Genomic DNA, 13,720 nt, shown 5'->3' with positions numbered 1-13,720 from the left:
AACATTCTTATAACATAAGATGCTTCTTACGACGTCCGCGTGAACAAGTGAAGTTTCGCTTATAAGTCCACCGAATTTGCGTGGGTGGAGAAAAGGAAACGTACGCGCAGCTAAAACGATGTTTATACATCCGCGCGCGCGCAACTGGGTTTTACAGTTGGGGCAGCGCGCCATTAATCTGTTTTGAATAGATTCGACGCGGCAGCGTCGGGGCTACGACATATTTACTTCAAGACATTTCTCCATAATATATATATATATATATATATATATATATATATATATATATATATATATATATATATATATATATATATATATATATAACTCAGATCAGCTTGCTTGGGCGTTTAAATCGTCCATCCGATTTGTGACTTCCGGTTTCAAAAAATTCGTCTGCTTACCTATTTCATAGCCGCCCTGTCTTAAGTCCGATATTAAAAGCCACTGCTGCTATTCAAAACATACACAAGGTAAATAATATATTTTTTTGTTTTAACTTATTTTAACGTGTTTTCCTTACAAATAAATTTAATTTAACCCCGTTTAGTTAAAAAAAAACCCCAACTGATTTAAATATAAATATATAACATATAACTATAATTATATGGTTGCATATTGGATGGCAACGCCAGATTTATCGCTGGTTGTGCACACACGCAGCGGGTGATGGAATAAACGACGTTTTTTGTATAAACAAATTGTCAGTGTATTCCTTTTGAAAAACAGGTTGTCGCTTACATTATATATACGCGCAGTCGCGCAGGTATTTTGGAGCACTCGAGTTTAACAGACTTTTATAAGGCTTGAGTTAAAAAGAGTGCAGCAATAACATAACAGACCAGTTTAGGCGTCGTGATCAGGATTATTCACACAAGAATAAAGAAGAATTAGTATCACGAAGACACACCAAAAAACGTGTCCTTGAAGAACAAAAAAGGTAAAAGCAGAAAAAAAGAAAAGAAAAAACAAAGAAACAAAGAAACAAACAATATGAGTGGCCTTCGATATTTTACCTGTGTGTTTCTGCTCTTGAAAAATATATATGTATATATACAAAACAAACAATTGATATATATATATATATATATATATATATATATATATATATATATATATATATATATATATATATATATATGTAATACTTTTTAAGAACTAAAAAGAAATACACGAATTTAGTTAAAAACTGATGATTTTTTAATTATAATTTTGATCATGAGTTTTTTTTTTATTATTATTGTTATATTGTGATTCCTTCCGTTTAATGGCATACTTTATTATTGTTACCTTGCGATTTCTTTCATTTAATTTCATACTTAATTATTGTGATTTCTTTAATTTATTCGTATACATTTTATTGTTAGCTTGTTATTTCTCTCGTTTAATTGCATAGATTATTATTGCTATTTTGTGAGTCGTTTCGTTTAATTGCTTTATTATTGTTACATCGTTGTTTCTTTCGTTTATTTGCTTATTTTATTATAGTTATTTTGTGATTTATTTCATTTAATTGCATACTTTATTATTGTTACTATTTGAGTTCTTTCGTTTATATGTGCACATTTTTATTGTTATCTAGTGTTTTATTTCGTTTTTATGCATAATTGTTATTGTAACATTTTAATTTCATTCGTTTAATTGCATACTTTATTATAGTTACATTGTGAGTTCTTTCGTTTGTTTGCATACTTTATTAGTTTTAACTTATGATTTTTTTAATTGTTGTTACATTGTTATTTCTTTCATTTACTTTCATACTATTATTGTTACCTTGTGATTTTTTAGTTGCATGACATAATATTGTTAACTTTTGAGTTCTTCGTTTATTTGAATACGTTTTTATTGTAAACATCTACTTTCCGTCAGTAATTTGCACACTTTTTCATTGCTATCTTGTGATTTCTTCCGTTTATTTGCATAGTTTTTATTATTGGAAACTAATTGTTTTTTTTTTAATTTAAATACTTTATTATTTTTCTTATTCTTCCTTTCCATGTTTTGTTATTGTTACGTTGTGATTTATTTTTTATTTTTTACTTTATTATTGTTAAGTTTTGATTTCTTTCGTTTATTTTCATGCTTTATCATTGTTATGTTGTGTTTTTTTATTTTTATACTTTATTATTGTTAACTTTTGATTTCTTTCGTTTATTTTCATACTTTATCATTGTTATGTTGTGTTTTTTTTATTTTCATACTTTATCATTGTTATGTTGTGTTATTTTTATACTTTATTATTGTTAACTTTTGATTTCTTTCGTTTATTTTCATACTTTATTATTGTTATGTTGTGTTTTTTTATTTTTATACTTTATTATTGTTAACTTTTGATTTCTCTCGTTTATTTTTATACTTTATCATTGTTATGTTGTGTTTTTTTATTTTTATACTTTATAATTGTTAACTTTTGATTTCTTTCGTTTATTTTCATACTTTATCATTGTTATGTTGTGTTTTTTTTTATTTTCATACTTTATTATTGTTAACTTTTGATTTCTTTCGTTTATTTTCATACTTTATCATTGTTATGTTGTGTTATTTTTATTTTTATACTTTATTATTGTTAACTTTTGATTTCTCTCGTTTATTTTCATACTTTATCATTGTTATGTTGTGTTTTTTTATTTTTATACTTTATTATTGTTAACTTTTGATTTCTTTCGTTTATTTTTATACTTTATCATTGTTATGTTGTGTTTTTTTATTTTTATACTTTATTATTGTTAACTTTTGATTTCTTTCGTTTATTTTTATACTTTATCATTGTTATGTTGTGTTTTTTTATTTTTATACTTTATTATTGTAAACTTTTGATTTATTTCGTTTATTTTTATACTTTATCATTGTTAACTTTTGATTTCTTTCGTTTATTTTCATACTTTATCATTGTTATGTTGTGTTTTTTTATTTTTATACTTTATTATTGTTAACTTTTGATTTATTTCGTTTATTTTTATACTTTATCATTGTTATGTTGTGTTTTTTTATTTTTATACTTTATTATTGTTAACTTTTGATTTCTTTCGTTTATTTTTATACTTTATTATTGTTATGTTGTGTTTTTTTATTTTTATACTTTATTATTGTTAACTTTTGATTTCTTTCGTTTATTTTTATACTTTATCATTGTTAACTTTTGATTTCTTTCGTTTATTTTTATACTTTATTATTGTTATGTTGTGTTTTTTTATTTTTATACTTTATTATTGTTAACTTTTGATTTCTTTCGTTTATTTTTATACTTTATTATTGTTATGTTGTGTTTTTTTATTTTTATACTTTATTATTGTTAACTTTTGATTTCTTTCGTTTATTTTTATACTTTATCATTGTTAACTTTTGATTTCTTTCGTTTATTTTTATACTTTATTATTGTTATGTTGTGTTTTTTTATTTTTATACTTTATTATTGTTAACTTTTGATTTCTTTCGTTTATTTTTATACTTTATTATTGTTATGTTGTGTTTTTTTATTTTTATACTTTATTATTGTTAACTTTTGATTTCTTTCGTTTATTTTTATACTTTATCATTGTTAACTTTTGATTTCTTTCGTTTATTTTTATACTTTATTATTGTTAACTTTTGATTTCTTTCGTTTATTTTTATACTTTATCATTGTTATGTTGTGTTTTTTTATTTTTATACTTTATTATTGTTAACTTTTGATTTCTTTCGTTTATTTTTATACTTTATTATTGTTATGTTGTGTTTTTTTATTTTTATACTTTATTATTGTTAACTTTTGATTTCTTTCGTTTATTTTTATACTTTATTATTGTTATGTTGTGTTTTTTTATTTTTATACTTTATTATTGTTAACTTTTGATTTCTTTCGTTTATTTTTATACTTTATCATTGTTAACTTTTGATTTCTTTCGTTTATTTTTATACTTTATTATTGTTAACTTTTGATTTATTTCGTTTATTTTTATACTTTATCATTGTTATGTTGTGTTTTTTTATTTTTATACTTTATTATTGTTAACTTTTGATTTCTTTCGTTTATTTTTATACTTTATTATTGTTATGTTGTGTTTTTTTATTTTTATACTTTATTATTGTTAACTTTTGATTTCTTTCGTTTATTTTTATACTTTATTATTGTTATGTTGTGTTTTTTTATTTTTATACTTTATAATTGTTAACTTTTGATTTCTTTCGTTTATTTTTATACTTTATCATTGTTATGTTGTGTTTTTTTATTTTTATACTTTATTATTGTTAACTTTTGATTTCTTTCGTTTATTTTTATACTTTATTATTGTTATGTTGTGTTTTTTTATTTTTATACTTTATTATTGTTAACTTTTGATTTCTTTCGTTTATTTTTATACTTTATCATTGTTAACTTTTGATTTCTTTCGTTTATTTTTATACTTTATTATTGTTAACTTTTGATTTATTTCGTTTATTTTTATACTTTATCATTGTTATGTTGTGTTTTTTTATTTTTATACTTTATTATTGTTAACTTTTGATTTCTTTCGTTTATTTTTATACTTTATTATTGTTATGTTGTGTTTTTTATTTTTATACTTTATTATTGTTAACTTTTGATTTCTTTCGTTTATTTTTATACTTTATCATTGTTAACTTTTGATTTCTTTCGTTTATTTTTATACTTTATTATTGTTATGTTGTGTTTTTTTATTTTTATACTTTATTATTGTTAACTTTTGATTTCTTTCGTTTATTTTAATACTTTATTATTGTTATGTTGTGTTTTTTTATTTTCATACTTTATTATTGTTAACTTTTGATTTCTTTCGTTTATTTTTATACTTTATCATTGTTAACTTTTGATTTCTTTCGTTTATTTTTATACTTTATTATTGTTATGTTGTGTTTTTTTATTTTTATACTTTATTATTGTTAACTTTTGATTTCTTTCGTTTATTTTTATACTTTATTATTGTTATGTTGTGTTTTTTTATTTTTATACTTTATTATTGTTAACTTTTGATTTCTTTCGTTTATTTTTATACTTTATTATTGTTATGTTGTGTTTTTTTATTTTTATACTTTATTATTGTTAACTTTTGATTTCTTTCGTTTATTTTTATACTTTATCATTGTTATGTTGTGTTTTTTTATTTTTATACTTTATTATTGTTATGTTGTGTTTTTTTATTTTTATACTTTATTATTGTTAACTTTTGATTTCTTTCGTTTACTTTTATACTTTATTATTGTTATGTTGTGTTTTTTTATTTTTATACTTTATAATTGTTAACTTTTGATTTCTTTCGTTTATTTTCATACTTTATTATTGTTATGTTGTGTTTTTTTATTTTTATACTTTATTATTGTTAACTTTTGATTTCTCTCGTTTATTTTTATACTTTATCATTGTTATGTTGTGTTTTTTTATTTTTATACTTTATAATTGTTAACTTTTGATTTCTTTCGTTTATTTTCATACTTTATCATTGTTATGTTGTGTTTTTTTATTTTTATACTTTATTATTGTTAACTTTTGATTTCTTTCGTTTATTTTCATACTTTATCATTGTTATGTTGTGTTTTTTTTATTTTTATACTTTATTATTGTTAACTTTTGATTTCTTTCGTTTATTTTTATACTTTATTATTGTTATGTTGTGTTTTTTTATTTTTATACTTTATAATTGTTAACTTTTGATTTCTTTCGTTTATTTTTATACTTTATTATTGTTATGTTGTGTTTTTTTATTTTTATACTTTATTATTGTTAACTTTTGATTTCTTTCGTTTATTTTTATACTTTATTATTGTTATGTTGTGTTTTTTTTATTTTTATACTTTATTATTGTTAACTTTTGATTTATTTCGTTTATTTTTATACTTTATCATTGTTATGTTGTGTTTTTTTATTTTTATACTTTATTATTGTTAACTTTTGATTTCTTTCGTTTATTTTTATACTTTATTATTGTTATGTTGTGTTTTTTTATTTTTATACTTTATTATTGTTAACTTTTGATTTCTTTCGTTTATTTTTATACTTTATCATTGTTAACTTTTGATTTCTTTCGTTTATTTTTATACTTTATTATTGTTATGTTGTGTTTTTTTATTTTTATACTTTATTATTGTTAACTTTTGATTTCTTTCGTTTATTTTTATACTTTATTATTGTTATGTTGTGTTTTTTTATTTTTATACTTTATTATTGTTAACTTTTGATTTCTTTCGTTTATTTTTATACTTTATCATTGTTAACTTTTGATTTCTTTCGTTTATTTTTATACTTTATTATTGTTATGTTGTGTTTTTTTATTTTTATACTTTATTATTGTTAACTTTTGATTTATTTCGTTTATTTTTATACTTTATCATTGTTAACTTTTGATTTCTTTCGTTTATTTTTATACTTTATTACTGTTATGTTGTGTTTTTTATTTTTATACTTTATTATTGTTAACTTTTGATTTCTTTCGTTTATTTTTATACTTTATTATTGTTATGTTGTGTTTTTTTATTTTTATACTTTATTATTGTTAACTTTTGATTTCTTTCGTTTATTTTTATACTTTATCATTGTTAACTTTTGATTTCTTTCGTTTATTTTTATACTTTATTATTGTTATGTTGTGTTTTTTTATTTTTATACTTTATTATTGTTAACTTTTGATTTCTTTCGTTTATTTTTATACTTTATTATTGTTATGTTGTGTTTTTTTATTTTTATACTTTATTATTGTTAACTTTTGATTTCTTTCGTTTATTTTTATACTTTATTATTGTTATGTTGTGTTTTTTTATTTTTATACTTTATTATTGTTAACTTTTGATTTCTTTCGTTTATTTTTATACTTTATTATTGTTATGTTGTGTTTTTTTATTTTTATACTTTATTATTGTTAACTTTTGATTTCTTTCGTTTATTTTTATACTTTATCATTGTTATGTTGTGTTTTTTTATTTTTATACTTTATTATTGTTATGTTGTGTTTTTTTATTTTTATACTTTATTATTGTTAACTTTTGATTTCTTTCGTTTATTTTTATACTTTATTATTGTTATGTTGTGTTTTTTTATTTTTATACTTTATAATTGTTAACTTTTGATTTCTTTCGTTTATTTTCATACTTTATCATTGTTATGTTGTGTTTTTTTATTTTTATACTTTATAATTGTTAACTTTTGATTTCTTTCGTTTATTTTTATACTTTATTATTGTTATGTTGTGTTTTTTTATTTTTATACTTTATAATTGTTAACTTTTGATTTCTTTCGTTTATTTTCATACTTTATCATTGTTATGTTGTGTTTTTTTATTTTTATACTTTATTATTGTTAACTTTTGATTTCTTTCGTTTATTTTCATACTTTATCATTGTTATGTTGTGTTTTTTTATTTTTATACTTTATAATTGTTAACTTTTGATTTCTTTCGTTTATTTTTATACTTTATTATTGTTATGTTGTGTTTTTTTATTTTTATACTTTATAATTGTTAACTTTTGATTTCTTTCGTTTATTTTCATACTTTATTATTGTTATGTTGTGTTTTTTTATTTTTATACTTTATAATTGTTAACTTTTGATTTCTTTCGTTTATTTTCATACTTTATTATTGTTATGTTGTGTTTTTTTATTTTTATACTTTATTATTGTTAACTTTTGATTTCTTTCGTTTATTTTCATACTTTATCATTGTTATGTTGTGTTTTTTTATTTTTATACTTTATTATTGTTAACTTTTGATTTCTTTCGTTTATTTTCATACTTTATTATTGTTATGTTGTGTTTTTTTATTTTTATACTTTATAATTGTTAACTTTTGATTTCTTTCGTTTATTTTCATACTTTATCATTGTTATGTTGTGTTATTTTATTTTTATACTTTATTATTGTTAACTTTTGATTTCTTTCGTTTAGTTTTATACTTTATCATTGTTAACTTTTGATTTCTTTCGTTTATTTTTATACTTTATTATTGTTATGTTGTGTTTTTTTATTTTTATACTTTATTATTGTTAACTTTTGATTTCTTTCGTTTATTTTTATACTTTATCATTGTTAACTTTTGATTTCTTTCGTTTATTTTTATACTTTATCATTGTTAACTTTTGATTTCTTTCGTTTATTTTTATACTTTATCATTGTTAACTTTTGATTTCTTTCGTTTATTTTTATACTTTATTATTGTTAACTTTTGATTTCTTTCGTTTATTTTTATACTTTATCATTGTTAACTTTTGATTTCTTTCGTTTATTTTTATACTTTATTATTGTTAACTTTTGATTTCTTTCGTTTATTTTTATACTTTATCATTGTTAACTTTTGATTTCTTTCGTTTATTTTTATACTTTATTATTGTTAACTTTTGATTTCTTTCGTTTATTTTTATACTTTATCATTGTTAACTTTTGATTTCTTTCGTTTATTTTTATACTTTATTATTGTTATGTTGTGTTTTTTTATTTTTATACTTTATTATTGTTAACTTTTGATTTCTTTCGTTTATTTTTATACTTTATTATTGTTAACTTTTGATTTCTTTCGTTTATTTTTATACCTTATCATTGTTAACTTTGGATTTCTTTCGTTTATTTTTATACTTTATTATTGTTATGTTGTGTTTTTTTATTTTTATACTTTATTATTTATAACTTTTGATTTCTTTCGTTTATTTTTATACTTTATTATTGTTATGTTGTGTTTTTTTATTTTTATACTTTATTATTGTTAACTTTTGATTTCTTTCGTTTATTTTTATACTTTATTATTGTTATGTTGTGTTTTTTATTTTTATACTTTATTATTTATAACTTTTGATTTCTTTCGTTTATTTTTATACTTTATTATTGTTATGTTGTGTTTTTTATTTTTATACTTTATCATTGTTAACTTTTGATTTCTTTCGTTTATTTTCATACTTTATTATTGTTATGTTGTGTTTTTTTATTTTTATACTTTATAATTGTTAACTTTTGATTTCTTTCGTTTATTTTCATACTTTATCATTGTTATGTTGTGTTTTTTTTTTATACTTTATAATTGTTAACTTTTGATTTCTTTCGTTTATTTTCATACTTTATCATTGTTATGTTGTGTTTTTTTATTTTTATACTTTATTATTGTTAACTTTTGATTTCTTTCGTTTATTTTTATACTTTATTATTGTTATGTTGTGTTTTTTTATTTTTATACTTTATTATTGTTAACTTTTGATTTCTTTCGTTTATTTTTATACTTTATTATTGTTATGTTGTGTTTTTTTATTTTTATACTTTATTATTGTTAACTTTTGATTTCTTTCGTTTATTTTTATACTTTATTATTGTTATGTTGTGTTTTTTTATTTTTATACTTTATTATTGTTAACTTTTGATTTCTTTCGTTTATTTTCATACTTTATTATTGTTATGTTGTGTTTTTTTATTTTTATACTTTATAATTGTTAACTTTTGATTTCTTTCGTTTATTTTCATACTTTATCATTGTTATGTTGTGTTTTTTTATTTTTATACTTTATTATTGTTAACTTTTGATTTCTTTCGTTTATTTTTATACTTTATCATTGTTAACTTTTGATTTCTTTCGTTTATTTTTATACTTTATCATTGTTAACTTTTGATTTCTTTCGTTTATTTTTATACTTTATTATTGTTAACTTTTTATTTCTTTCGTTTATTTTTATACTTTATCATTGTTAACTTTTGATTTCTTTCGTTTATTTTTATACTTTATTATTGTTAACTTTTGATTTCTTTCGTTTATTTTTATACTTTATCATTGTTAACTTTTGATTTCTTTCGTTTATTTTTATACTTTATTATTGTTATGTTGTGTTTTTTTATTTTTATACTTTATTATTGTTAACTTTTGATTTCTTTCGTTTATTTTTATACTTTATTATTGTTAACTTTTGATTTCTTTCGTTTATTTTTATACTTTATCATTGTTAACTTTTGATTTCTTTCGTTTATTTTTATACTTTATTATTGTTATGTTGTGTTTTTTTATTTTTATACTTTATTATTGTTAACTTTTGATTTCTTTCGTTTATTTTTATACTTTATCATTGTTAACTTTGGATTTCTTTCGTTTATTTTTATACTTTATTATTGTTATGTTGTGTTTTTTTATTTTTATACTTTATTATTTATAACTTTTGATTTCTTTCGTTTATTTTTATACTTTATTATTGTTATGTTGTGTTTTTTTATTTTTATACTTTATTATTGTTAACTTTTGATTTCTTTCGTTTATTTTTATACTTTATTATTGTTATGTTGTGTTTTATATTTTTATACTTTATTATTTATAACTTTTGATTTCTTTCGTTTATTTTTATACTTTATTATTGTTATGTTGTGTTTTTTATTTTTATACTTTATCATTGTTAACTTTTGATTTCTTTCGTTTATTTTCATACTTTATTATTGTTATGTTGTGTTTTTTTATTTTTATACTTTATAATTGTTAACTTTTGATTTCTTTCGTTTATTTTTATACTTTATCATTGTTATGTTGTGTTTTTTTTTATACTTTATAATTGTTAACTTTTGATTTCTTTCGTTTATTTTCATACTTTATCATTGTTATGTTGTGTTTTTTTATTTTTATACTTTATTATTGTTAACTTTTGATTTCTTTCGTTTATTTTTATACTTTATTATTGTTATGTTGTGTTTTTTTATTTTTATACTTTATTATTGTTAACTTTTGATTTCTTTCGTTTATTTTTATACTTTATTATTGTTATGTTGTGTTTTTTTATTTTTATACTTTATTATTGTTAACTTTTGATTTCTTTCGTTTATTTTTATACTTTATTATTGTTATGTTGTGTTTTTTTATTTTTATACTTTATTATTGTTAACTTTTGATTTCTTTCGTTTATTTTCATACTTTATTATTGTTATGTTGTGTTTTTTTATTTTTATACTTTATAATTGTTAACTTTTGATTTCTTTCGTTTATTTTCATACTTTATCATTGTTATGTTGTGTTTTTTTATTTTTATACTTTATTATTGTTAACTTTTGATTTCTTTCGTTTATTTTTATACTTTATCATTGTTAACTTTTGATTTCTTTCGTTTATTTTTATACTTTATCATTGTTAACTTTTGATTTCTTTCGTTTATTTTTATACTTTATTATTGTTAACTTTTGATTTCTTTCGTTTATTTTTATACTTTATCATTGTTAACTTTTGATTTCTTTCGTTTATTTTTATACTTTATTATTGTTAACTTTTGATTTCTTTCGTTTATTTTTATACTTTATCATTGTTAACTTTTGATTTCTTTCGTTTATTTTTATACTTTATTATTGTTATGTTGTGTTTTTTTATTTTTATACTTTATTATTGTTAACTTTTGATTTGTTTCGTATATTTTTATACTTTATTATTGTTAACTTTTGATTTCTTTCGTTTATTTTTATACTTTATCATTGTTAACTTTTGATTTCTTTCGTTTATTTTTATACTTTATTATTGTTATGTTGTGTTTTTTTATTTTTATACTTTATTATTGTTAACTTTTGATTTCTTTCGTTTATTTTTATACTTTATTATTGTTATGTTGTGTTTTTTTATTTTTATACTTTATTATTGTTAACTTTTGATTTCTTTCGTTTATTTTTATACTTTATTATTGTTATGTTGTGTTTTTTATTTTTATACTTTATTATTTATAACTTTTGATTTCTTTCGTTTATTTTTATACTTTATTATTGTTATGTTGTGTTTTTTTATTTTTATACTTTATTATTGTTAACTTTTGATTTCTTTCGTTTATTTTTATACTTTATTATTGTTATGTTGTGTTTTTTATTTTTATACTTTATCATTGTTAACTTTTGATTTCTTTCGTTTATTTTCATACTTTATTATTGTTATGTTGTGTTTTTTTATTTTTATACTTTATAATTGTTAACTTTTGATTTCTTTCGTTTATTTTTATACTTTATCATTGTTATGTTGTGTTTTTTTTTATACTTTATAATTGTTAACTTTTGATTTCTTTCGTTTATTTTCATACTTTATCATTGTTATGTTGTGTTTTTTTATTTTTATACTTTATTATTGTTAACTTTTGATTTCTTTCGTTTATTTTTATACTTTATTATTGTTATGTTGTGTTTTTTTATTTTTATACTTTATTATTGTTAACTTTTGATTTCTTTCGTTTATTTTTATACTTTATTATTGTTATGTTGTGTTTTTTTATTTTTATACTTTATTATTGTTAACTTTTGATTTCTTTCGTTTATTTTTATACTTTATTATTGTTATGTTGTGTTTTTTTATTTTTATACTTTATTATTGTTAACTTTTGATTTCTTTCGTTTATTTTTATACTTTATTATTGTTATGTTGTGTTTTTTTATTTTTATACTTTATTATTGTTAACTTTTGATTTCTTTCGTTTATTTTCATACTTTATTATTGTTATGTTGTGTTTTTTTATTTTTATACTTTATTATTGTTAACTTTTGATTTCTTTCGTTTATTTTTATACTTTATTATTGTTATGTTGTGTTTTTTTATTTTTATACTTTATTATTGTTAACTTTTGATTTCTTTCGTTTATTTTTATACTTTATTATTGTTATGTTGTGTTTTTTTATTTTTATACTTTATTATTGTTAACTTTTGATTTCTTTCGTTTATTTTCATACTTTATTATTGTTATGTTGTGTTTTTTTATTTTTATACTTTATTATTGTTAACTTTTGATTTCTTTCGTTTATTTTTATACTTTATTATTGTTAACTTTTGATTTCTTTCGTTTATTTTTATACTTTATCATTGTTATGTTGTGTTTTTTTATTTTTATACTTTATAATTGTTAACTTTTGATTTCTTTCGTTTATTTTCATACTTTATCATTGTTATGTTGTGTTTTTTTATTTTTATACTTTATCATTGTTAACTTTTGATTTCTTTCGTTTATTTTTATACTTTATCATTGTTAACTTTTGATTTCTTTCGTTTATTTTTATACTTTATTATTGTTAACTTTTGATTTCTTTCGTTTATTTTTATACTTTATCATTGTTAACTTTTGATTTCTTTCGTTTATTTTTATACTTTATTATTGTTAACTTTTGATTTCTTTCGTTTATTTTTATACTTTATCATTGTTAACTTTTGATTTCTTTCGTTTATTTTTATACTTTATTATTGTTAACTTTTGATTTCTTTCGTTTATTTTTATACTTTATCATTGTTAACTTTTGATTTCTTTCGTTTATTTTTATACTTTATTATTGTTATGTTGTCTTTTTTTATTTTTATACTTTATTATTGTTAACTTTTGATTTCTTTCGTTTATTTTTATACTTTATTATTGTTAACTTTTGATTTCTTTCGTTTATTTTTATACTTTATCATTGTTAACTTTGGATTTCTTTCGTTTATTTTTATACTTTATTATTGTTATGTTGTGTTTTTCTATTTTTATACTTTATTATTTATAACTTTTGATTTCTTTCGTTTATTTTTATACTTTATTATTGTTATGTTGTGTTTTTTTATTTTTATACTTTATTATTGTTAACTTTTGATTTCTTTCGTTTATTTTTATACTTTATTATTGTTATGTTGTGTTTTTTATTTTTATACTTTATTATTTATAACTTTTGATTTCTTTCGTTTATTTTTATACTTTATTATTGTTATGTTGTGTTTTTTATTTTTATACTTTATCATTGTTAACTTTTGATTTCTTTCGTTTATTTTCATACTTTATTATTGTTATGTTGTGTTTT

The 13,720-nt window shown here is 17.9% G+C and overlaps 1 protein-coding gene across 2 annotated transcripts in view; it reads left to right on the top strand.

Annotated features, from left to right (window-relative positions):
* Positions 1–371: 371 nt before the first annotated feature.
* The window catches only part of LOC145293682 (uncharacterized), an 84,647-nt gene continuing 71,298 nt past the window's right edge, over positions 372–13,720 (top strand). The window contains exon 1 of one of the 2 annotated variants that reach the window (XM_080140080.1): positions 372–473. The gene's annotated coding sequence lies outside the window, so the exon portion shown is untranslated. Of the gene's footprint in view, positions 474–661; positions 941–13,720 lie in introns of those variants that run through there. The other variant, XM_080140079.1, reaches the window with a different exon arrangement.

This window comes from Euprymna scolopes, chromosome 15 (assembly GCF_053919585.1).
Source record: "Euprymna scolopes isolate OS-2025 chromosome 15, ASM5391958v1, whole genome shotgun sequence".
NCBI lineage: Eukaryota > Metazoa > Mollusca > Cephalopoda > Sepiida > Sepiolidae > Euprymna > Euprymna scolopes.
The sequence above is the reverse complement of the archived record's forward strand: the minus strand, read 5'-3'. Positions and strand labels throughout refer to the sequence as shown.